At 37.4% G+C, this 26892-nt stretch overlaps 1 protein-coding gene and 1 long non-coding RNA gene across 3 annotated transcripts in view; one reads left to right on the top strand and one right to left on the bottom strand.

Moving 5' to 3' along the window:
* Positions 1-26615, bottom strand: LOC121037092 (uncharacterized). The gene is made up of 2 exons (XR_005793606.1): positions 26362-26615; positions 1-195 (listed from the first exon to the last, which is right to left on the bottom strand). It is a non-coding gene; the product is annotated as an uncharacterized LOC121037092 (long non-coding RNA).
* The window catches only part of HPSE2 (heparanase 2 (inactive)), a 665523-nt gene that overhangs the window by 464216 nt on the left and 174415 nt on the right, over positions 1-26892 (top strand). The gene's annotated exons all lie outside the window — the stretch shown is intronic.

Here is a 26892-nt window from a genome sequence, read left to right as displayed (position 1 = left end):
GACACATATGACTATCTGAAGACATTTTATTTTATCTTATTTTATTTTTCCTGGACCAGAGTTTGGGTGTGAGAGAACAAAAGGCACCGAAATGTTTGTCAAAGATCATGATCCATACAGTTTTGTGAATTTCTCCCTCAGATTCATGGGATATTTTTAGCTGGCACATTCTCCTTCCAACACTCCTGGGAATATCTGTAAGAACAAAGCATTTTTCCTGCAGTTGTACTAAGATTTTTAATTAACAGAAAACAACGCACAGCCCAAATATCAGATTTAGTGGACAGATTGCAAAAAGATGCTGATTAATCCGGCATAACCTCATTTTTCAGAATCTATTCAATTAACAGTTGCTTTTTGCTCACTTGCTTCTGTACTCAACTTCAGTTTTCCAAGAGCTACACTGTGAGTGAGTTTAGCAGACAGACAGGAAAATCCTCTTGACTCCCTCCCAGTCTCATCACTTCCTCTTCTCTCCCCTCAGTGCTGTCTCTACCTCCCTTTCCTCAGATTATAATCATTTACTGCCTCCTGGAACCCTCAAGTCATGTGGTAGCTGTTGCTTGTCTCCTGTGCTCTCTGCCCAAGGCACACACATTATTGAAGTTACAATAGCATTGTCTCCAGGAGGAAGGGAATTGATATATTTTTGTAGGAAATTGTTATTTTATTTCACTTCTTTACTTCTCAACTTCTTTGGAACTCTTAGAGCTTCTCAACCCACTCAATCTTCCCAATGCCCTACCCAATTTTATTTCATTGTTGAATCACTGTCTTTTAAATTGTTGTATTGTTTTGTAGTACAGAAGAAATACCATCCTACTTGAAATCCAGAGATCTTAGGTTTCTACCTATAATCTGCTATTAACAAGTTGTAGAGCCTTAGGCAAATCAATTTAATTTTTCTGAGCCTTCACTTCTTCATCTGTAAAATGAGGGTAACATCATATACCTTGTAGCATAATTGTAAGAGAAAAGGGAGATAACACGTTAAAGTATTAGGTTGAGCCATATAAAATTGCCAACGTTGACTGTTCTTGACCCACAAGAAGGGCAATTTCGTGTGGTTCAACCTAACATCAAATACAGACCATTGTAAATGGAAGACATTTGACAAATGTTGAATGTGAATCTGTCTCAACTGGGAGAAAAGTGTCACAATGATAATACAGGGTTGTTTTTCAGAGACCTTCCCCGATCACACTGTAAAACACATGCTTTACTCCTGAAGGACACCTTTAACAAAGTGGTATGGGGAGACAGTTCACGTGAACTCTCGCCCCTGAGGATAAACCAACTCGCCCCTCCCACCCAACTCGCCCCTGAGGATAAAACACAAAGTTTCAAGGCCACAGTGTTTTCAGGATCTCCAGAAAAGAATAACTTCAAATACAATACCTTTAAAGTTTTCAACAGTCTTACCAAAGTTAGATTGTTATATAATTAATAAAAATTATGTATAGCACATGTATTAAGAGTATTGTTCCTGGAACTCTGCTTTTGGTCAAAACAATATTATTTTATTTTGTAGGTGATGAAAAAGAGGTTGTAAAAGGTTACAGCATTTAATCAGTTTATCTTTATCTATAATCAATGCTTTTATTATCTTCATATATAATTATTTTATCTTTGTTATCTTTATTATAATTATAACTTTGCTTATAATTTATTATAATACATCTCTACTACTTTATAATTTATATTTATCATTAATTATATAACCATTTAGTATATTTAGTTACTAGCAGAGCATTTATTAGAACCTAGGTTTCTAGAATTTCATGTCTTCTTGTATTTCTTTACTCAGTTGGACACATACTTATTGAGTACCTGCTAGTTGACAGCTCTGTGCTCTTTCTGTTTAGTCCTGTGGTACAGTTTACTGGTTTGTATGCCAGTCGTGCTCTCCACCTGTGCCTGGGTTTACCCTGGAAAGGTCTATCTCTGAAGTTGTTTTTAGTCTGTGAAATTAGGTGCTTAAGCAGAGTCACCTCTAGGTTCCATTTTAGTTTTAGATACAATTCTAAGTAGAAGCAAGACAAGTAATTGCCAAATGTCACTATAATAATGATGCTGCTTTTTCATATTCCACCCAAAGAGGTGAAATAAGCAACTGTAAATGGATTGGAAACAAGATTGGTTCACTGTCTAATCAATTTTGTGGTGACACAATGAGGTACTTTGTAATCAGGTATTACATTTACATTGGATTGAAGTAAATAAGGAGGTGAAGTAGAAGATAAAACAGCAGAAGAACAGGAACAGGAAAAAGATAGGAAAATGAAAACAGTAGGGAAATAACAATGCCCGAGTGGGCTTGCTGTCTTTATCTTTTGTCTCTGGTAGATTGAAACTGTTGAAACTATTTACGGTGCATTTTCTAAAAGGGCTTTTATTTTTGTTAGCATTCACTAGGAGGACAGTTAAAGGGAGATGAAAAGTGGGAATGCTAAAAACTTACCCCTTAAAATGTGACCAGTTTTCCCACGGCTAAGCCTGCCTTTAGTATCCACATTAGGAGATGTTGGATTTGGGGAGAAATGCCACCTCCTTCGTATTAGCTGCAAATGTACCCACCTCAGGTGGTCCAGAATGAAAGTTTTACGTGTCCTAGAATGGTTTTTTAAAAATTAAATCGCTGGCTTACTTTATGTCCTCAAGTGGTAACTTGATTAACTAAAATGTGAAAAATCAAGGAGGCAGGAAATGATTATATTTCATGCAGGTCCCAGAAGCAGTTCGTGCCAACTCTTCTAATGTCAGTTGGCCATCAACCAGCATTTCAGGGCCAGCTGGCACTGTGACCAGTGCCTCTATGCCATGTATCTCAAGACCCCAGAACCTTCACAGTTAATTGACACACTTCTTGAATATTCTCATTGCCAAGGGCCCCAGGCTTGTACTTTTAGAGCCTTAGACATAAACTTTACCACCTGACTACTTTTAGAGCCTTAGACATAAACTTTACCAGCATGGTTTATCCCTTGCAGGGCTGGCTTCATGGCTTTGTGACCTATGCAGTCACTGAGGGCTCTGTGCTCAGAACGGCCTTGCATTTGGTTTAATGCTCTGTGTCACCTTTGAAATTCTTAAACAAAGGATCTTGCATTTTCATTTTGCACTAGACTCCACAAATTAGGTAGGCAGCCCTAATTTCTTATAACCATTTTTAGCCTTTTTTTGTTGTTGTTCTGTTTTAAAATTTTTATTAAAATGCTTGACTTTGTTGGGATTATTATCAAATATCTATCCAACCTGGTACAGCAAGGGGCATGAAGGAATAAGAAGTTAATAGCATGATTTAGTGTGATTCTATTCTGTTTCCAAAATTTCAAGCACATTCCCCTTTCTGACTATTACTTCAGGTTAACCTTTCCTAAGTTGTTTTTACTTACAGAAACAGCCCTTTGCTTTCTTCCTGATGAAATTAATAGCTATCTGTGTCACATACTTTATCATGTGCCTTGTACTTCATGTTTATCATCTCACTTAATCCTCACAACCACCATGGAATGTTGCTACTGTTTTCCCCTTTTTAACAACGAGGAAGGCAAGGCTCAGGATTTAAAGCTACCTCGGTCTGATTGTTTGTTTGCATCCCCAGTAGCCTGTTACTTGAATGTCCTTTTTTATGTAAGACCAATATTTAGTTCTACTTGAGTCCTCTCTGAATGTCTCTCAACCCTGACCTCTTTCACTTTCTTTGTCTTGTCTCCTATCTTTTCTCATATTCTTGTTAATTTTTATTCCTCAGCTCTTACTCTTCCTCAGCCTGGGCTCTCTTTCTTACTCGCTCTCTAGTCCCATTGAATATTCTTTTTTATTTTAAGGATTTCCTCTACATCCTTAATATTTTCACAAATAATCCCTTTGCATTCTCACTTTTTGCAATTTTATGACTCTGATATCATGTCCTAAAGAATTTTGTAGGGGCACCTGGGTGGCTCAGTCGGTTAAGTATCCACTCTTGATTTTGGCTGGAGTTATGATCTCACAGTCCTGAGATCCATCGAGCCCCACCTCAAGCTCCAGGCTGGGCATGGAGCCTGCTTAGGATTCTCTCTCTCCTTCTCCCTCTGCCTCTCCCCTACTCACACTCTCTCTCTCAAAAAATAAAAAAAGAATTATGTAAACCAGGCATCACTGCAAGAAAGGATTAACTATTTTGCGTACATTGTAGAGAATATTATTCTCCAAAGTAAATGAATCAGTTACAGCAGTTTTAGTATCATAGTCATTGCATATTGATTGATCACTCAGCCAACAAAGCAGATTAGATGATGTAGAATTAATGGCTTTCCTACATTAAACTTATAAATATTTATCAAACACCCCTGCATACTAATATTTTTTAAGAAAATGTAGTTGTTATTAGCATTCAATTATTTAAATTCATTCAACAAAGTTCCTATTGATTATATTTAAGAACATTGTATACCTGGGGCGCCTGGGTGGCGCAGTCGGTTAAGCGTCCGACTTCAGCCAGGTCACGATCTCGCGGTCCGGGAGTTCGAGCCCCGCATCGGGCTCTGGGCTGATGGCTCAGGGCCTGGAGCCTGTTTCCGATTCTGTGTCTCCCTCTCTCTCTCTGCCCCTCCCCCGTTCATGCTCTGTCTCTCTCTCTGTCCCAAAAATAAATAAACGTTGAAAAAAAAATTAAAAAAAAAAAAAAAAAAGAACATTGTATACCTGGCCTACTGACTCTCACCTAGACTGTCAATAATCTACTAACTAGCTGCCTCTTTTCTCCCTGCCCCTTTTCTATCTCACGTCCCAGGCCCTTCCAATCAGTTGCCGGTTGTTTTGTTTGTTTGTTTGTTTGTTTGTTTGTTTGTTTGTTTGTTTTGAGAGAGAGAGGACACAAGTGAGCAAAGGAGCAGAGGTGGGGGTGGGGGTGGGGGTGGAGAGAATCCCATGAGGGGCAGAGAGAGAGAGAGAGAAAGAGGGAGAGAGAGAGATAGAGGCAAGGCTCACCAGAAGCAGGGCTTGAGCTCACCCGACGTGGGACTTGAACACCTGAACTGTGAGATCATGACCTGAGCCAACGTCAGATGCTTAACCAGCTGTGCCTTCCAGGTGCCCACCAGTTATTTTTCTAAAATACTATCTGGTTATGTCATTCTTATGTTTAAAAACAGTGATTCACTTGGTGTCTATTTAATGAACACCTAATATGTGCCAGACACGTGATAGACACTAAGAATACAATAGAGAACCAAATAGGCAGAAGAACTTGCTGTCATGGTGATCACATTCTAAAGATAACTTCCTATTTTCTCCTTGGTAATGTTAACACTTTAGAACAACATACAGAGTTTATCATAATCTAAATGCCACTTAACTTTTCAGATCTGCCCCTCTCTGTTCTTCTACCTTTCTTACCCTGGGGCATGTTGTGCTCCATTTGGGGCAATGGTTCTTTTTCCACAGCATGCATGTTCATATAGTGCTATTTCTTCTCCCTGGGATGCCTTTCTTTCCCTTCTCTATCTTACAAAATCTTAGCTCTCCTTTATTTATTTATTTTTATTGTTTTAATTTTATTTTTTATTTTTTTAAATTTACATCCAAATTAGTTAGCATATAGTGCAACAATGATTTCAGGAGTAGATTCCTTAGTTCCCTTTACCCATTTAGCCCATCCCACCTCCCACAACCCCTCCAGTAACCCTCAGTTTGTTCTCCATATTTATGAGTCTCTTCTGTTTTGTCCCCCTCCCTGTTTTTATATTATTTTTGTTTCCCTTCCCTTATGTTCATCTGTTTTGTCTCTTAAAGTCCTCATATGAGTGAAGTCTTATGATTTTTGTCTTTCTCTGACTGACTAATTTCACTTAGCATGATAGCCTCCAGGTTCATTGCAACGTAGTTGCAAATGGCAAGATTTCATTCTTTTGGGTTGCCGAGTAATATTCCATTGTGTATATATATACCACATTTTCTTTATCCAGTCATCCATCGATAGACATTTGGGCTCTTTCCACACTTTGGCTATTGTTGATAGTGCTGCTATAAACATGGGGGTGCATGTGTCCCTTTGAAACAGCACACTTGTATCCTGTGGATAAATGCCTAGTAGTGCAATTGCTGAATCGTAGGGTAGTTCTATTTTTAGTTTTTTGAGGAACCTCCATACTGTTTTCCAGAGTGGCTGCACCAGCTTGCATTCCCATTAGCTCTCCTTTAAAGTTAAGTTCCCATGTCACACTTTCAACTTCTTTAGTAAGCCTTTCTTAACTAATCTACCTCCCTCAACGTAGTAACTATTGATTTGTAACTTCCTCTTTCCCTTTCCTTTCTTGCTTTTTGAAACTGGAGCTTATTCTTAAGGACTAAATTTAAAGGTATACAGAAAAATAAAAGAAGTAGTGGGCAGTACTATATTATTTGAAGATTGTTTATTCTCAATCAGTTGATTAACACTGGATGATATAGAGGGGTATTAGACAAGGTCCCATCTTCTAAGAAATTTACAATGTAGTAGGGAACATACAGTTCTTTACGTGAAACTATAGCAAGAAATACAAAAGAGTAAATAATGGAGTGCTAATTTTGATGCCCCTAACTCCAGGCAAGAAATTAATGACCCCATTTTACAAGTGGGGTAAGTAAGGCCCAAAGAGGTTATGTGGGCTACTCAAAGTCATGGGACCAAATAGTAACAAGACAGACCAGAACCCAGGATTTTTCCCTCCTTGTACAGAACACTTTGTCCTACACTACCATCATTCAATCCATCACCAAATCCTCTTAGTTCTACTTTCAAAATATATCTAGATTCTAAACCCTTCTAACCATTTCCACTACTACTACCAAAATTCAAAACAATTTTTATTTTTCCCCAGACTATTGCAAGATCTCCTTGTTCTTCCTATAGCTTATTTTCAATAAGCAGCTAGAGGTGTCCTACCATTTCTCTGCTCAAAATCCTTCAGTGTCTCTTCATCTGACTTAGAACTAAAGCCCTTAAGTTGACCTATAGGCCCAAGTTAACTGGCTCTCCTACTACTACCCTCCTACCCCCTGTGCAGTCCTCCTCCCTTGCTTACTGTTCCTTGAATATGACAGTCACGTTCTCATCTTTGGTGTTTGCATTTGCTTTTTCCTTTGTGTACAATACTCTTCCCCCAGAAATCTGCACGACTCTCATTTCTTTCAGGACTCTGCTCCAATGTCTGCTGACCAAAGTGGCCTTCCCTGGCTACTTTGTAAAAGAGCAATTTTCCCCCAGGCCAATACTCCTTGTAACTCCTTTATCCTGCTTTATTTTTTTCTTCATAACATTTATCCCCACTCTGACACATTTATTTATTTTCCCCCCTTCTAGAATGTAAGTTCCGTGAGAACAGAGGCATTAATTCGTCTTACTCACTGGTATATCCCCAGTACCTAGAATGGTCTCTGGTACATAGTAGATCCTCAATAACGAATTGAATGAGAGAATGAAAGGATTATTGGTGAAGACTGGTGTCCTAGTCAAACTGGATTCCAATGTGCCCGGAACATGCCTTATGTTTTCTTGACTCTTAGAATGTCTAACGTTCACACCTCTGCCATTGCATCTGCTCATCCTTTGTGACCAATATTAACTCTCACATCCTCTGTAAATTTCAAATGACCTTCATCTGTCTCTAACCTCCTGTAGTTAGCATGGGGCAATTTATTTGACAACTCATCATACCTTAGTCTCTTCAATCTTTTCTTTGGAGTTCTTTGAATCTTTTAAAATTTATTTTACAAGTTTATATCATCTTCCTAGAGAGATTAGTGTTTAAAACAAGCTGTTCAAGCATGTGCTGGATGCTGATGATGCAGATGAGGTCCAAAGCCATCTGCTGGACTTCCTCTTGTTCTCTCTTACTTGGGAAAGCCTATCTTTTTTTTCTACTCAGGCCTTCAACTGATGGGATGAGGCCCACCGACATTATAGAAGACACTCTACTTACTCAGAGTATACCAATTTAAACGTTAATCTCATCCAAAAATACTCAACAAGTTAACACATAAAATTAACCATCAATATCTGAAAAAAGTCACCCCATTATTAAACAAGTTTGTGAAAGCCTGGATTAATTACTTTTTGTTCATTATGGTCTTCTCAGAATCTAGTTTGGACTATCAAGTTGCAGGGTGTACACCCTTTGGGACTAGTGTTCCATGCATGTACTTTGGGAAAATGCTAGACTGGGGTGCCTGAGTGGCTCAGTCGGTAACTGTCCTACTTCTGCTCAGGTCATGATCTCCTGGTTCGTGAGTTCGAGCCCCGCATCAGGCTCTGTGCTGACAGCTCAGAGCCTGGAGCCTGCTTCAGATTCTGTGTCTCCCTCTCTCTCTGCTCCTCCCCTACTCACACTCTGTCTCTCTAAATAAATAAATAAATAAATAAATAAATAAATAAATAAATAAACAAACAAACATTAAAAAAAAATGCTAGACCAAATGGTCATTAAGATTTTTTCCATTTCAGGGGCGCCTGGGTGGCGCAGTCGGTTAAGCGTCCAACTTCAGCCAGGTCACGATCTCGCGGTCCGTGAGTTCGAGCCCCGCATCAGGCTCTGGGCTGATGGCTCAGAGCCTGGAGCCTGTTTCCGATTCTGTGTCTCCCTCTCTGTCTGCTCCTCCCCCGTTCATGCTCTGTCTCTCTCTGTCCCAAAAATAAATAAACGTTGAAAAAAAAATTAAAAAAAAAAAGATTTTTTCCATTTCTAAAAGGTCAAAATACTAACTGATTGCTCAAGGCCACATGGCTGCATAGTATTAGAGCTTAAAACAAAACTTAGTTCTCTTAGAAATCCATTGCACAAGGCTATTTATTGCAGCTTTGTTTGTAATAGCAAAAGATTGAAAAGAATTTAATGGTTTATTAGGAAGGAATTGGTTAAATGAAAATCATGGTATATGCATGGTATTATATACCATATAGCTTAAAAAAGAAAGAGGACGTTTTTTGTATACTAATATGATACAATTCCCAAAGTGTATTATTTAGGTGAGAAAAAGAAAGCTAACAACAATGTATCTAGAATACTATCTTTTGTGTAAAAATGTGTGCATAGAGAAGAAGTAAATATATGTTTTACTTAACATTATTGATAACATTTTTTTTGCCTCCTAGGGAGAGATTTGGGTCACTAGGATATAGAGGTGGGAGGGAGGCTTTTCACCATACACCCTTTGTTCCTTTTGATTTCTGAACCCTGTGAATCTAGTACCTATTTAAACAAAACTTGAATAAATGAAAAGCAACTTCAAGTGATTATAGTGAAGCAGGGATGTGAAAACCACTGGTCCATATGTTGTCCTACTAGACCAGAACCCCTTGAGCCTTCCATTATTCAAGTTTTATCATGCTACCTCCAGTGACTTTCCTTATGCATCCTTTGAAAAAGATAATTATGCTCCCCTCCCTTTCACACAGGCTTATGATTCCCAAGGCAGTACCAGTACTGGTTATTCTGTCTCCCAGACCCAATACAACCTGGGAGGAAGGCTGTATCAGGGCAAAGAGGACCCAGGGAATGGCTAGCAGCCAAAATTCAAGGTGGGCATGCCAACATGAGCCCTGGTCTCTGGTGCCAATTCAGTGCACTCCTTCCTTGCATTTCAACCTTCTCCTCTGGAAACTTGGGATGATAGGGCCTGACTTACTTGTATCATGAAAGTTTTGAGGTTCAAATGAGACTATAGATGAAATGTGCTTGGCAAACACAATGGGTTCCATATATATGGAAATGAGAGATTTGTTGTGGAGAGTAAACTACTACAGGTACATCTATTAACATGACAGTAAAGCACCACTGTTCCTGGTGACTGCATCACCATTCCTCATAAAGGAAGCAGAAAGTGGCCACGTCTTCTTCAAGCTCTGGAATCTGAGTGTGTAAGAGATATTATGGGGAAGCTGAAGCCCAGAGACACTGCTGATGCCAGGAATTACCTCCCCTGTTCAAATGAGTTCACTTGCCACCCCACTGCCAAGGTCTTTCCTGTGGCCAAGAGAGGCTATGGTGTGTAAAGGGTGACTTTTAAAAGCTGCCTTTTTAATAGGGGTGGAATAATTTTAGAATTAGAACATGGAATTATTTTCAGAGGGGTTGGAAGGAAGCCCAGTAATGAGTTGTATGACCTTGGACCAATGATTTACCCTCTCTGGGTCTCAGTTTCCAAGTCTGTAAATGAGAAGGTCCTTAGGACCATGTAGTTCTTTCCAGTTCTAAAGTGAGAAAACTACCCAGCAAAACTGGAAAAAAGAAAACAGAAACTCTAGACATCTGTGCAGTTCTTCACTCAAATTGTCATCAAATTTAAAAAATAAATTTGCAGTGAGAAAATAGTGCTGAGAACCTCTGCAGGATCAGCTCTGTCTTGTTCATTAATACATGACCATTCTTTGCCCCTCATGTGTACTTCAATTCGATCTGCCCCACGAGCAGCACTTCCTCTTTTCATTGAGACAAACAAATAAATAACCAGTCTAGTAGCCAAGAATGAAATTAGTAGCAGGCAGAACAAATTAATTTTAAAGACTCTGCGACCAAATTTTAATTGAACTCATAACTTCCCTGTTCTTAGCCCATAATGCCTCACAAGTACTCAGTGGAGTTGGCCACATCTAGCTCCCAGGGAGGAAAATGCTAACAGTTGGCATCTATTGTCAGCTCTCCATTCCACCCTTAGAAAAGAACCCATTTCCTTATAAAATTTCTATTTCACTTTGGCCTGTGTTTTGTTTGTTTGTTTTCTTTAACTTTAAAATTTTTTGTGTAGAAGTTTGTTCCAAGGAGACTCTTTATTGACTCTTTTTCTAAGATGAGAGGGTGGTTTATTATAAATTAAAGAGCCCTTCATAGGGTCCTCTGACTGTCTTATTTTATAAGTCTGAAATAGCAGCAGAAATGATTATATGAAAAATTACTGTATCCATACTCATAATTAATAAGTATTAAAATATTTTAAAGTTTCACTTATGATATTTTTATATAAAACGAAACATCACAGATATGAAATTGAAGTCAACCTGTTCTGCTAATTAGTCTCATGAATTCCCAGGGATAACCACTTATGCAACTTTAGATTGCATGCTGCCAGACTATATTTATTTTTATATTTTTACTAAAGCCAGGAAAATCTCTAAAGTATCTATTGTTTTGCTTTATGTGCTCTAAAGATGTACATAAATTATATCATTGAAAATTATATATAATTATATAAATATGAAGTAAAAAGCCTGCTTATTCTGCAAATTGCTTTCTTTGCTCAACATGTTTTTAAGAGCTATGTGTATTATTCCATATACATTTATTTCATTTATTTTCTCTTCTGTACAGTATAATGAAAACCATTTCCTATCATAAGATCATAACAATTTATTTTTTCCTTAGATTTTTAAAGTTTTTTTAATGCTTAGGTCTAATTCCATCTTGAATATATTTTTATTTATGAATGTGTATTAAAAATCTGATTTCATAATTTTCTTCATCTAGTTTCTGTGCATTTGGATAGATTAATTACCAAAGATCTTACAGGTTTGCTAGTGTTGTGAATGTCATCTTTTTAATACATTTTCTAATTAGTTGTATTTAGTATTTGAGAACACTGTAGATTTCATATGTTCGTCTTTTAAGTAGCTACTGTGATAAATTTTATCACTAGTTACCAAAATTTTTCAATGATGTCTTTTAGATTTTCTATTGCAAATAATGATACATTTGTTTTTTTCTTTCCAATAGCCGTGTGCTTTTCTTTTTAATTTTTATTTTTTGAACTAGTTAATAGACCTTCAATACAGTGTTAAATGGTAAGGACGGTAGAAGGCATCCTTGTCTGTTCTTCACTTGAATGAGAATGACTTAATTTTCATCATAAAGTATGTTTTCTCTGGATTTTTGGTAGACGGTCTTTATCAGGCTCAGAAGATTTAACATCCAGGTCCATTATTAGAGTGGTTTTATTTATTTATTTTTTAAGTAATGGAAATCGCAAATTTTCTTCCACTTTTTTTTTGATCCCCAATTGAATTTTTAAGAAAATAGTTAATAGATTTTTTTAGTACATTTTTAGATTTACAGAGCAATTGCTCATAGTACATGGAATTCCCTATACCCTGCCCATTCCCACTTACCTCTCCCCACAGAGTTTCCTCTATTAACATCTTGCATTAGTGTGGCACTTTTTTTTTATGGTTAATGAATCAATACTGACACATTATTCTTAACTGCAGTCCATAATTTAAAATAAAACTCACTCTTTATAAAGTTCTATGGGTTTTGACAGATGCATAAAGACACAGATCCACCATTACAGTTTCATATGGAACAGTTTTAATGCCGTAATAATCCTCCAGGTTCCACGTGTGCATTCCTCCACTCCCTCCCACTGAATCTCTGGCAGTTGTTGCTCTTTTAACTGCTTCTGTTTTCTGCCTTTTCCAAAAATGTCATGTACTTGGAGTCACACAGTATGTAGCCATTTCAGACTGGCTTCTTTCACTTGACAATATGCATTTAAGATTCTTCCATGCCTTTTCTTGGCTTGGTTGCTCATTTCTTTTTGTCACTGAATACTATTCCTATTCCACTATATGGATGTACCACAGTTTGGTTATCCATTCATTTATGGAAAGACATCTTGGTTGCTTCCAGTTTTTGGTGATTATGAATAGGCTGTTATAAACCTTTTTGTATAACTTTTGTTCTGTTTTATCTTTTATTTTCTTTTGTTTTAATTTTTCAAATGTTTGTTTATTTTTGAAGGAGAGAGAGACAGAATGTGAGCAGGGGAGGGGGCAGAGAGAGTGGGAGACACAGAATCCAAAGCAGTCTCCAGGCTCTGAGCTGTCAGCACAGAGCTCAATGCAGGGCTCGATCCCACCAGACTTGAGATCACAACCTGAGCCGAAGTCAGATTCTTAACTGACTAAGCCACCGAGATGCTCCTGTTTTAATTTTTTAATTATTATTTATTTATTTTTTTTAATTTACATCCAAGTTAGTTAGAATATAGTGCAATACTGATTTCAGGAGTACAGTCCAGCGATTCATCCCCAATGTATAACACCCAGTGCTCTTCCCAACATGTGTCTTCCTCAATGCCCCTTACCCATTTAGCCCATCCCATCACCCACAACCCCTCCAGCAACCCTGAGTTTGTTCTCTATATTTAAGAGTCTGTTATGTTTCATCCCCCTCCCTATTTTTATATTATTTTGGCTTCCCTTTCCCTACGTTCATCAGTTTTGTATCTTAAATTTCACATATGAGTGAAGTCATATATTGTCTTTCTCTGACTGACAAATTTCGCTTAGCATAATACCCTCTACTTCTATCCACATCATTGCAAATGGCAATATTTCGTTATTTTTGAATGCTGAGTAATACTCCATTGTACACACACACACACACACACACACACACACACACACATCTTCTTTATCCATTCATCTGTCAATGGACATTTGGGCTCTTTCCATACTTTGGCTATAGTTGATAGTGCTGCTATAAACATTGGGGTACATGTGTCCTTTTGAAACAGTACACCTATATACTTTGGCTAAATACATAGTAGTGCAGTTGTTGGGTTGTAGGGTAGCTCAATTTTAATCTTTTGAGGAACCTCCATATTGTTTTCCAGAGTGGCTGCACCAGTTTGCATTCCCACCAGTAGTGCAAAAGAGTTCCCCTTTCTTCACATCCTCACCAACATCTGTTGTTGCCTGAGTTATGAATGTTAGCCATTCTGACTATTGTGAGGTGGTATCTCCTTGTGGTTTTCATATATATTTCCCTAATGATGAGTGGTGTTAAGCATTTTTTCATGTGTCTGTTAGCCATCTAGATGTCTTCTTTGGAGAAGTGTCTGTTCATGTCTTTTGCCCAATTCTTCACTGGATTATTTGTTTTATGGGTGTTGAGTTCGATAAGTTCTTTATATATCTAGGATACTAACCCTTTATCTGATTTGTCATCTGCAAATATCTTCTCCCATTCTGTTGGTTACCTTTCAGTTTTGTTGATTGTTTCCTTCCCCGTGCAGAAGGTTTTTATGTTTATGAGGTCCCAATAGTTCCTTTTGGTTTTGTTTCCCTTGCCTCTGGAGACATGTTGAGTAAGAAGTTGCTGCAGTCAAGGTCAAAGAGGTTTTTGCCTTCTTTCTCCTCTAGGATTTTGATTGCCTCCTGATTTACATTTAGGTCTTTTATCTATTTTGAGTTTATTTTTGTGTGTGGTGTAAGAAAGTGGTCCAGGTTCATTTTTCTGCATGTTGCTGTCCAGTTTTCCCAACACTATTTTCTGAAGAGACTGTCTTTATTCCATTGGATAGTCTTTCCTGCTTTCTCAAAGATTAGTTGGGCATATATTTGTGGGTCCATTTCTGGATTCTCTATTCTGTTCCATTGATCTGAGTGTCTGTTTTTGTGCCAGTACCATACTGTCTTGATGACTACAGCTTTGTAATACATCTTGAAGTCTGGGAGTGTGATGCCTCCAGCTTTGGTTTTCTTTTCATGATTGCTTTGGCTCTTTGGGGTCTTTTGTGGTTCCATACAAATTTTAGGATTATGTGCTCTGTGTGAAGAATGATGGTGTTATTTTAATAGGGATTGCATTGAATATGTATATTGATTTGGGTATTAGACATTTTCACAATATTTGTTCTTCCAATCCATGAGCATGGAATATTTTTCCTTTTGTGTGTGTGTGTGTCTGTGTGTGTGTGTGTGTGTGTGTGTGTGTGTGTGCGCGCGTGTGCTTTGATTTCTTTTATAAGCTTTCTATAGTTTCCACTGTATAGATTTTTCACCTGGTTAGGTTTATTCCTAGGTATTTTATGGTTTTTGGTGCAATTGTAAATGAGATCAATTCCTTGATTTCTCTTTCTGTTGCATCATTATTGGTGTATAGAAATGCAACCAGTTTCTATGCATTGATTTTAAATCCTGCAGTTGGATTTAAATGGATCAGTTCTAGCAGTTTTTTTGTGGAATCTTTTGGATTTACCACATAGAGTATCATGTTGTCTGTGAAGAGTGAAAGTTTGACTTCCTCCTTGGGGACTTGGATGCCTTTTATTTCTTTGTGTTTTCTGATTGCCAAAGCTAGGACTTCCAGTACTATGTTGAACAACAGTGGCAAGAGTGGACATCCCTGTTGTGTTCCTGACCTTAGGGGGAAGGCTCTCAGTTTTTCCCCATTGAGGATGATATTAGTGATGGGTCTCTCATATATGGCTTTTATGAACTTGAGGTATGATCCTTCTATCCCTACTTTCTTGAGGGTTTTTTATCAAGAAAGGATGCTGTATTTTGTCAAATGCTTTCTCTGTAACTATTGAGAGAATCATGTGGTTCTTGTCCTTTCTTTTATTAATGTGATGTATCACATTGATTGATTTGTGGATATTGAACCAGCCTGAATCCCAGGTATAAGTCCCATTTATAAATCTTTTTATTGTTGGATCCAGTTGGCTAATATCTTGTTGAGGATTTTTGCATCCATGTTCATCAGGGAAATTGGTCTATAGTTCTCCTTTTTATTGGGGTCTTTGGTTTTGGAATCAAGGTAATGTTGGCCTCATAGAATGAGTTCAGAAGTTTTTCTTCCATTTCTGTTTTTTGGAACAGCTTAAAAAGAATAGGTATTAACTATTCTTTAAATGTTTGATAGACTTCCCCTGGAAAACCATCCAGCCCTGGACTCATGGTTTTTTGGAGATTTTTGATTACTAATTCAATTTCTTTACTGGTTATGGGTCTGTTCAAATTTTCTATTTGTTCCTGTTTAAGTTTTGGTAGTTTATATGTTTCTAGGAATTTTTCCATTTCTTGCAGATTGCCCAATTTATTGGCATATAATTGCTCATAATATTCTCTTATTATTGTTTGTATTTCTGCAGTGTTGGTTGTGATCTCTCCTCTTTCATTCTTGATTTTATTTATTTGGGTCTTTTTCTTTTTGGTCAAACTGGCTAGGGAGTTATCAATTTTGTTAATTATTTCAAAGAACAAGCTCCTGGTTTCATTGATTTGTTCTACTGCTCTTTTGTTCTGTTTTGTTTTGTTTTGTTTTGTTTCAATAGCATTGATTTCTGCGTTAATCTTTATTTTTTCCCATCTTCTGCTGGTTTGGGGTTTTTTGTTGTTCTTTTTCCAGCTCTTAAAGTGTAAGTTTAGGTTATCTGAGACCTTTCTTCCTTTTCTAGGAAGGCCTGGATTGCTATGTACTTCCCTCTTATGACCACCTTGCTGCATCCCAGAGGTTTCAGGCCACGGTGTTATCATTTTCATTGACTTCAATGTACTTTTTAATTTCCTCTTTAACTTCTTGGTTAACCCATTCATTCTTCAGTAGGATGTTCTTTAATCTCCAAGTATTTGTTGTCCTTCCAAAATTTTTTTGTGGTTGATTTCAAGTTATAGTGTTGTGGTCTGAAAGTACGCACGGTATGATCTAGATCTTTTTGTATTTGTTGGGGGCTGATTTGTGTCCCTGTATGTGATATCTTCTGGAAAACATTCCATGTGCACTTGAGAAGAATGTGTATTCCTCTGCTTTACGATAAAATGTTCTGAATATATCTGTTAAGTCCATCCTGTCCAGTGTGTCATTCAAAGCTGTTGTTTCCTTGTTCATTTTCTGCTTAGATGATCTGTCCATTGTTGTAAGCGGGGTATTGAAGTCCCCTACTATTATGTTATTATTGTCAATGAGTTTCTTTGTTTGTGATTAATTGATTTATATATTTGGGTTCTTTTACGTTGGGGGCATAAATGTTGACAACTGTTATATCTTCTTGGTGGATAGACCCCTTAATTATGATATAAAGCCCTTTATCTCTTGTTACAGTCTTTATTTTAAAATCTGAATTGTCTCATATAAGTATGTCTACTCTGGCTTTCTTTTGTTGACCATCAGCATGATAGATTTTTCTCCATCCCTTTACTGTCAATCTGAAGGTGTCTTTATGTCTAAAATGGGTCTCTTGTAAACAGCATATAGATAGATAAGATGTTTTATTATCCATTCTGTTTCCTTATGTCTTTTGATTGGAGCGTTTAGCCCATTGACATTTAGAGTGAGTACTGAAAGATATAAACTTACTACCATTGTGTTGCCTGAAGAGTTGCAGTTTCTGGTGGTGTTCTCTGGTCCTTTCTAGTCTTTGTTGTTTTGGGTATTTTTTGCTTTGTTTCATCTTTTCTCCCTTCATAGAGTCCCCCTTACAATTTCTTGCAAGGCTGGTTTAGTGGTTACAAACTCCTTTAGTTTTTCTTTGTCTGAGAAACTGTATCTCTCCTTCTATTTTGAGTGACAGCCTTGCTGGATAAAGAATTCTTGGCTGCATATTTTTCTAATTCAGCACGTTGAATATATCCTGCCACTCCTTTCTGGCCTGCCAAGCCTCTGTGGATAGATCTGTTGTGAGCCTGATCAGTCTTCCCTTATAGGTTAAGTACTTTTTTTCCCTTGCTGCTTTCATAATTTTTTCCTTGTCTATGTACTTTTTGAATTTGACTATCATATGTCCCATTGATGGTCGGTTTTTGTTGAATCTAATGGGAGTTATATGTGCTTCCTGGATTTTGGTGCCTGTGTCTTTCCCCAGGTTACAAAATGTCTACTATGATTTGCTCCCATAAACCTTCTACCCCTTTTTCTCTTTCTTCATATTCTGGGACCCCTTTGATTTGAATGTTGTTCCCTTTCAATGAGTCGAGTTCTCTAATTCTTATATCATGCTCTTTTGCCGTAGTTTCTGTCTGTTTTTTTTTTTTTTTCTGTTTCATTATTCTCCGTAAGTTTGTCCTCTGTATCCCTAATTTGCTGCTCTGCTTCATCCATCCTTGCCGCCATGGTACCATTTGAGATTGCACCTCAGTTATAACATTTTTAATTTCATCCTGACCAGATTTTACTTTTTTTATCTACACAGAAAGAGATTCCATGCTTTGTTCAACCCCAGCTAGTATTCTTATTATTGTGATTCTAAATTCTGGTTCAAACATTTTGCTTATATCTGTGTTGATTAAGTCCCTAGCTGTCATTTCTTCCTGTTCTTTCTTTTGTGGTGAATTCCTTCATTTCATCACTTTGGGGGAAGTAAAAGAATTAATAAAGTAAAAAAATTAAATTAAAAAAATTAAAAACAACACACAAAAAAACAAATGAAGCTAGATCCTAAGTGTGTTTTGGTCTGGTTGTTGAAAGAAGCTTGATAGAAGAGAGAAGAAAGGGAAAGAAAAGAAAAAAAGAAAAGAAAAGAAAAGGAAAGGAAAACATTCGAATATTTTTAAATGTATATAATAAAATAGAATAAAATAAAATGAAGTATGTAAAATATACTAAAAACTTTACAAAAATATAGTAGACAAAAGTAAAAAAATCTTTTTGGTACAAACAGAAAATAAAAATAAATTTTTTAATCTTTCTGTATCCAAGAATATGAAAAGAAAAAACATGAATAGATGAACCATCGAACAGAATGAAATCTGAACAAAATTACATCCAGTTTCCCCTAGAAGTTAAACTATGAAGCACTTTATAGTCCATACACTAAGCAGTGGGAGAGACTTGTGGTTGTCCTCTAGGGCTTGGTTTGTGCCTTGGACAGGACTTGGTGTAATGACTCTGTTCTCCACTAGGTGGAGCAGCTTAGCTTACTGGGGTGGTTCAGCTACCATGTGGCATGCCTACCAGTGTAGGCACATCTGCAGGGGAGGTGAAAATGGCATCACATAGCTTCCTAGTCTCTAGCATCACAACACTGTGCTCACGACACCAGCAACCAAGCACCCCTCTTTGTCTCCAGCTTCCATCCACTCCCTTCTCCTACACTGTCCACAACCAAGTCGTCAGTCTGCCATGTGGGCACCTCCTTCCCAAATTTTATCTCAAATGGGGCTGTTTCCAAACCCCTCATTTCTGAGGACCCTGTGGCTTGAACCCATTGCAACCCTCTGGGAGAGGGTCTCAGCAAGCAATGGCCAGGTGCCGGCCCGCCCCCCAGAACACTTATGCCACCATGCCACTGCAGAGACCAAAAGACTGCACCTGGGTGGTAGCCCACCTCTGAAAAATTTCCCATGATCATGTAGCAGCAGCATTTCAGGGATTATGGTAAGTCACAACACACATCTGGAGCCGGGCTTCACCACCCCCTGACGTCTTTGTTCCAACACCAGCAAAAGTGGCTGTAATTTGGGGTCCCCTGGGACCTTTGCCTATGGGTAGGCTGCATGGGCTCTAACACATGTCCTCCCAGTAGGGGAACCACCTCTCCCGGTGTGGCCCAAGGACCACTCAGACCTTCCTCTCTGCTCCTGGGGATTTGCCCTTCCCGCTTCCCATCAGAGCACCACCAGGTATTGAGCTGCGGAGTTTCTGACTCTGCACTCCTCTGTTTATAGAGTCCTAATGGTAATGAAACTTTCTCCTTTCTCCCTTTCTTGTTCAGTTCCTTGCACATGTTTCCACTCTTTCTTTCTCTCCAGCTGCTTTCAGGGGGAGTGCTTTTCCTGTACACTCCCCACTGTCTCTGTCTTCTCTCTGCAAGCAAAAACAGCTCCCCACCCTCCATGGCTTCTCTCTCCCCCAGTTCACCTCTCTGATCTGCATACCTGCAGAGTTCTATGGCTCAAGTGATGCATATTGTTGTGTTAGTCCTCAGATCAATTTTCTAGGTGTGCAAAATGGTTTGGTGCTGATCTAGCTGCATTTCAGGGATGAGACAAGCAGAGAATTTCCATACTGCTCCACCATCTTGGCCCCTCCCTCATTTCTCTGTATGTCCAATTTATTTTCTGTATCTATCAAGATGATCCTGTGGTTTTTCTCCCTTAATATGTTAAGATCGTATATTGTATGGACAGTTTTTGATATTGAACTATGCTTTTATTTATAGGATGAACCCTATCTCTACTGGAGTGTTTTTTTTAATACATTGCTGTATTCTCTGTGTTTATATATATTTTTTAATGTTTATTTATTTATATTAAGAGATAGAGTGTGTGACCAGGGGAGGGACAGAGAGAGAGAGAGAGAGGGAGAGAGAATCCCAAGCAGGCTCCGATCTGTCAGCACAGAACCCGACATGGGGCTCTAACCCATGAACCATGAGATCATGACCTGAGCTGAAACCAAGAGCTGGACACTTAACCAACTGAGTTACCTAGGCATCCCCTCTGTGTGTTAATATTTTATTTAAAATTTTTGTTCCCATATTCATAAGCTAAATGATCCTGTAATTTTGTTTTCTTTTATTGTTGTTTACTGCCTTCAGAATCAGGGTTCTAGCATTCTAAAATGGTTTGAGTAGTTTTCCTTTTTTGTCTATCCTTTGCAGAAATGTATTTAATATAGGGATTATTTTTTCTTTAAGTATTTTGTTAACTTGTTTATTGAGAGCTTCTAATCTGGCCATGATGAAGTAGTTTGTATTGGACTGACCCTCCTACTAAAAACAACTCTAAAAGTTGATCAAATAATAAAATAATCTTTTGAAGGCACTGGACTATAACCAACACAGGGAGACTTGAGGGGCTGGTATCCTTAAAAGAAGGAAAATTCATGAAGTGAACCCCCTAGAATTTTTCCTAAAAATATTTCCATATTACAGCCTAGGGAAATAGAGTTTAAGCAGCAACAGCATTCTTACTAGGCTGGGAATTCAGAGTTAGAATTTGGGGCCATTGGAGTGCCTGGGTATTAAAGGGCAAAATTCCAGAGAAGAGCAAAACACAGAGAAGGAGCCAAAAAATGTGACAAAATTTCCACAAGTCATGGGCCACTTCTTCAGCTGCATGTACAAGTATACATGTACCCCTAGAAACCAAGCAAAAACCAACATCTGAGAGGCTAACATGCTGCACAAAGATTTCAGCAACCACAGGGTGATAAAGAAACCAATTGGAGCCCAAGTCCTGTCAATGTGTAGAGGCTTTAGTAAAGTCCCCTCATTTTTAGCTGTGGCTCTACAAGGCTTATACCTTAGAAGTAATGACTATGCCGGGGTGCCTGGGTGGTTCAGTCAGTTAAGCGTCCAACTTCGGCTCAGGTCGTGATCTCATGCTCTGTGAGTTTGAGCCCTGCATCGGGCTCTGTGCTGACAGCTCAGAGCCTGGAGCCTGCTTCCAATTCTGTCTCTCTCTCTCTCTGCTCCTCCCCCACCCACACTCTGTCTCCCTCTCCTTCAAAAATAAATAAACATTTAAAAAATTTTAAAAAAAGAAGTAATGACTATGCCTTAGAAGTAAGGACAGTGTCATAGAGTAAGGCAAATGTGAAGTAGACCAAACCTACTAAATAAAGCCTTAAACCAAGCTTCAACAGAATCAAGGTAATCTGCTGGTATTCTGTATCCTTTCCAGAAGAAAACATAACTGTCTTTGGAGAATGGAAAATCATCCATACCCTTACATTTTTTTCATTTGTAACATCCAAGATCCATTTGAAAATTATAGGCATGCTAAAAAATAGAACTAAATTGTATGTACACACTCAGGTGAGCTTGGAATTTAAGTTACCAGACAAGGAACTTTAAATAACTCTGATCAGTATGTTCAGGAAAATGTGAATGAAAGATGAAAAGTAGAGAATTTTAAAAGAGAACTGAAATCTGTTTTACAAAAATCAAATGCACGGTCTAGAAGTGCAAACATATCTGAAATTAAGAACCCTCTAGAGGTGTTTACCAGCAGACAGGTTATAGCAAAAACAAAAACAAAAACCATATGATTAATGAACTTGTGGCCAGATTAATAGGAAATATAACCAAAATGAAGCACAGGGGGAAAAAAAGAATGGTGAAAAATGAGTGCATGGAACAGGAGGGATACAGTCAACTTTTACTATACCTAGAATTAGAGTATCAGAAAAAGAGGAGAGAATGTAACAGAAGCAAGTTTTGAAGACAATGACCAAGAAAATGTCACAAATTCAAGAAGCTCACATCTTCAAAAAGTTAACCATAGAATTACCCTATGACTCAGCAGTTCCATTCCTAGTTATATACTGCAATGAATTTAAAACAGGTATTCTTCAAACTGTAAACAAGTGTTCTTAAAAACAAATACTTGTATGGAAATGTTTATAGCAACACTATTGACAATAGCGATAAGGTGGAAGCAGTCCAAATGGGCATGAATGGATGAATTGTGTAAACAAAATGTGGTATACCTGTTTGATGGAATAAGTACCTGATACCTGACACAACATTGGTGAACTTTGAAAACATTATGCTAAGTAAACGGAGCCAATCACAATGGATCACATATTGTATGGCTCTATTTATATGGAATGTCAAGAATAGGCAAACCCCTGGGGACAGAAAGATTAGTGGTTTCTAGGGGCTGGGGAGAGGGGGGAATGGGAAGTGACTGTTTAATGCATATGGGGTTTCCTATTGGGGTGAAAATGTTTTGGAACTAGATAGCAATGATGGTTGCACAACATTATGAATGTACTAAATGCCAACGAATTATAAACTGTAAAATGGCTAATTTTATGTTATGCAATTTTGCCTCAATTGAAAAACATTTAGAGAAGAAGCTTATTAATTTACAATAAGGATTCATTCATACAAAGAAAATCACACCTGAATAAATAATAGTTATACTGCTAGAAAGTAAAATTAAGTTTTTACTTACATTTTTACATTACTTAACATAATGTTTTCAAAGATCATCCATGTTGTGTCATATATCAGAACTTATTCCATAAAACAGGTATACCACATTTTGTTTACACAATTCATCCATTCATGAATATTTGGACTGCTTCCAATTTATGTCTATTGTCAATAGTATTGTTATTGAAACAAAAGTCATTTTATTATCTTCTAGTTTCTATAGTTTTTATTGGTAAGTCAAATGTGGTAATATGATCACTTTTTTGGAGGTAAAGGCTATTTTTTATTTGGCTGCTTTTAATATTTTTGCTTGATCCATACCTCACACCATGAACAAAAAATATTAATTCAAGAGAGATCACAGGCCTACATGTGAAGGATAAAACAATAACACTTCAGAAGAAAATAGTATATGCTCATGACCTTGAAGTAAGCAAGACATCTTAAATAGGACATAAAAATCATTAACCCAGGAAAAAAGATTGAATAACTGGACTTCATATCAGTCAACAATGTTCATTAAATTAAAAAAAAGAAAGATGCCATACAAGAGTGGAAAGACAAGTCACAAACTGAGAGAAGTTATTGGCCATGTAAATATAACAAAAGATTTGCATGGAGAATATATAGGACATTCCTCCTAGTCAATAAGAAAAGAGAGTGAATTTGATCTTAAAAAAAAGCAGAAGACATGAACAAGTGCTTCACAAAATTCCCTGTTTCAGGTATGGAGCAACCCTCTGAGATTTCTGGTATAAGATGTGGCCCCCAATTCCTGCCCTTGTGGCCAATGCCTGATCCAGGTTCTCTTGATTCTATTCAATTACCATTCTGATTTTGAGTCCTTATTTACTGCTACTATTTGGGACTTTCCTTTCATTTCAAGTTTAGCTAATAGTCTTTGTTTTATTTGTACAGCATCTTTACATATTTAAGATCGGAGCAGGGATTCCTAGCATACACTCAGTCATGTGCAATTACTTAGAAGTCCAAATTACATTTTTATGAAGTCAGTTTAGATTACAGTGAGTGATATCACCTTGAATTGTTTCTAGATTCAATACTTTATATTACTATAAATTATAGTGCACACAGTAGATTAGAAGAGTTCACAGAAAAGAAAGCTATTTAGAGTAGGAAGAGTGAAATAAAGAAATATGGGGGTTTATACAGCTGCTGGAAATGAGTGTTGGAAGGCCAAGTGTATTTTGAGCACCTTCTTTGCTGCTTGATCTTACTTTGAACACTTGCTGTTTGTCACTAGGGACCAGGTGGGCTTTTGTTTGTTTTATATAGGCAAAGTATCTAATAATTTATCATGCTCCACTGATTTGCAAAGTTTGGATCTACTCACAAATCATATTACCTGGGATGATGGTTAAAATGTAGATTCAGGGGCTTTGCCCAGGGTCACAGAATCTACATTTAGCATACTTTGTGTGATGATGATTCATATACTTATGTATGAAAATCATTACAGATAGGTACCAGAGCTAGGTATGTTAACCCTACTAATGGTGATTGTAAATCAACTGTGGGAAACCTGGCTGATAATGTTTAGTCCAAGAGGATAACTGGTACTTTTCTAGTGTTAGAGAATTTTAATTGTTTGGGGTGGCAGGGACTAGCAGCCTATGACCTGAAGGACAAATCCAGCCCATCATGGGTTTTTGTATAGCCAGTGAGCCTTACAAAATGCTATTTGCATTTATAAATACTTTTTAAAAATCAGAAGAAGAAGAAGAATACTTTGTGATGTGAACATTCTATGAAATTCAGATCCTAGTGTCCATCAGTAAAGTTTTATTGGAACACACTTATGCCTATGAAGTTATGAATTGTCTATAGCTGCTTTTGCATTACCAAATAAGAGTTGAGAAGTGGCAACAAAAACCAGATAGCCCCAAGGCCTAAATTACTTATTACCTACCTTTTTACAGAAAAAGATTGCAGGCCCCTTGGCAAAGCTATAGGCCTTCATGTACTATGTAGGCCTGTCAATCTCCCCATAATCCTAAATCAGCCTCCACTTCTCTATCAACCTCTAACCCTCTCCCCTCCTGCAACACTCCACACACACCCTGACAGAATGTCCTGCAGTGAATCTCTGGACTGCCTTCTTCATTGTGAAAGGAGAAAACAAAACTGCCCTGTTCTCATTCAGAAAGATCCCTTAAGTTCACTTACCTGTGAAGTATTCTGTGATCTTTGGAGAAAAAATGTTCTCGAAAGATCTGATTATATTAATTCAATTCCTACCAACTCTTGGGACCACTTATGAGAGCCAGCTCTAGCCCCAGGAAAACATAAAAATGTCTAAAAATTCTTAGAAGGGGAAATCCATTTACAACAAACTAAAGGTTAATAGATTCATGATTCAACCTCAAACTATATTACATCAAATAAAACATTTGACCTGACAAAGAATAGAGTGTTTTTAAAGTTGCTAGGAGAATAGGACTTCCTGAATTATTTGATAAAATTAAAGATGGATTTTGGAGAAAAGAAATAAAGCAGAAAATAAGACTAAGGGGCTTTGCTTTGCTTTGTATATATAGAGGACTAAATACATAGTTTATAAATTATTGAGTGTCTTTTCTTTTCTCACAGCTTCTTTCAGTCTTACTTCTGGTCACTTTTCTGTCTAAATAGAAAAATGAAAAAATAAATAATTGAGGAAATAAGAGTAAATAGAAAATTTAGAAGAATAATAAATCAGTGGGAAAGATTAACATTCTAAAATATGTATCAGCTGGTTTTATTCTCTTGTTAGTGATAGGCTACAAATTTGGTTCTGTGCTTCTAAGTAGGTAGCCAAAGCAAAATAGAAAACAAAACATAGTAATCATAAGTCAAAAACTAAACTAATTTTTCATGAGAAACATCATTTTCCTGTTACTAAGCCTTGAGATAAATTTTTCTGGTAGGTCCTTATAAAAAGTGTAACATGTGGTGATATGGATACTGTTTTACACACACACACACACACACACACACACACGACACTTTTTTCTATCCTATTCTTTCAAAGGCATGGATGCAAAACCCACATTAAGGAAAAACCATAGCATAGGGACTGAGGCAATGCAAAACAACAGTAATTTCTCAATCTCATCCATAAATGAGTGTGAAAAATCAAACCCAAATAGAAAACTTACATGAGACCTTTGGGCAAGTCATTTTCTTTTGATTTGCTCATATGTTGGATATATCCCTGTATACATTTTTTGGACAATATTGTATGAAAATACAATTTCATTAATATTAACTGAAATAGGATTCTCATATGTATTGAGGGGACCCCAGTGTTATTCCAGTCTGTCAAAGAGGAGTCGTTGATCCTTGAATCTGGAAAGGGACTTAGAAATAATTTTGATCAAAATGGCAAATATGTGGCATCATTCCCATGGCAGACATGACTAATTGATCACATTAATACACTGATTCACAATACAAGGTAGAGGGAAGGCTATTTCTCAACACCACCGTTAATCTAGTACTGCCAAAAGATCAGTGCTGGCCTATAAAATAAGAATATTTTTAGTGGACTTCTGGTTTTAGCCCCAGCATGGAAAGAGCTTAGAAGTTTTTATTTTCATTCATTCAACAAGAAAAAGCTGAACAATTTGAAAATGAATGACTTTTCTTGGACCCATCAGAGAATTAAGATTGTAGGGCAAACCACCACCCTGAAAATCTGAAAAACTAGGTGAATCCAGGGAATCACCAAAATTTGCTTACCTGGAACAGAAAATGCTGAAGCCACAAGCCTGTAGGAACACTTTAGTGGTAATTTTGATGAATTGTTAGAGACTTAGTGTAGACTAGCTTGAGAGTGGAGGCTATAGTCTCAGCACCACCCCCCCTCCACACCCCCCCCCCCCCAACACACACACATACCTTTTGTGGAATCCAGAATTTCCTAGTAGTTCTGGTAGGGGGAGGGTAAGAGTAATCATTATGAAATAGGACCAGAACATCCTCTCTATAACAAAAGCCAGCTCTCCAAGGGGAAAAACATAAACAGAACCTTATCCCAACTGGGGGAGGAATCCCTTTCACTGTAGCCCCTTTTAGCCTTTCTGTCTCCCCTAGAGGTAAAAAGCTATTCCACTGGAAAAAATTGTGAAGTTTATAGCCCAGAGATATAGACCCACTAAAAGACTAAGATTTACTTATAAAGTTAGAGAATATCTTCTTTCCTCTGTAGTCAACCACCTCACAAATAGGGTTCCAGTATAACAGTGAATTATAGCTGAAAAGGCTGAAAGA

This window comes from Herpailurus yagouaroundi, unplaced genomic scaffold (assembly GCF_014898765.1).
Source record: "Herpailurus yagouaroundi ecotype Mexico unplaced genomic scaffold, PumYag 163, whole genome shotgun sequence".
Classification (NCBI taxonomy): Eukaryota; Metazoa; Chordata; class Mammalia; order Carnivora; family Felidae; genus Herpailurus; species Herpailurus yagouaroundi.
Note: the sequence above shows the minus strand (reverse complement) of the source record. Positions and strands in the feature narration are given on the sequence as shown.